This window comes from Macrobrachium nipponense, chromosome 17 (genome assembly GCF_015104395.2).
Source record: "Macrobrachium nipponense isolate FS-2020 chromosome 17, ASM1510439v2, whole genome shotgun sequence".
NCBI classification, from domain to species: domain Eukaryota; kingdom Metazoa; phylum Arthropoda; class Malacostraca; order Decapoda; family Palaemonidae; genus Macrobrachium; species Macrobrachium nipponense.
Window position 1 is genome coordinate 49,256,264 of NC_087210.1, and position 482 is coordinate 49,256,745.

The following is a 482-nucleotide window of genomic DNA, read 5'->3' on the forward strand; positions in this document are numbered from 1 at the left end:
AGATAACCATATATTCTTGTCCCACTTTGAGCTTTCATATATAAATGTCTTGTAATTTTCATTGACTACAAAGGAATCTTTCAAATGAGTGTGGAAAATAAAGTAAAAGATTAAAAGGAAGGAAAAAAATAATGATAAAAGATTTGCTGCTTGTTCCTGTGATCTAGTAATTTAGTATCTTCAGCCAAGTGCACAGAGATTATTATTATTTTTTTTTTTTTTTTGCTATTCGTCATGAAGCTGCTGCGGATTTTTCTTGGTATTTGTAGTGTTAAGCTGCGTCTTGAAAAAGGCCAATCCCCACATTCTTGAAGGGGCCAGTGTAAGATACTTTTCATCTGGCTCTCTTGTTGAAGTATCAATTTGCATCTAAGAAGTGTGTGTATATATATATATATATATATATATATATATATATATATATATATATATATATATATATATATATGAATACTTATCACATCACCGTGATTCATATAAAT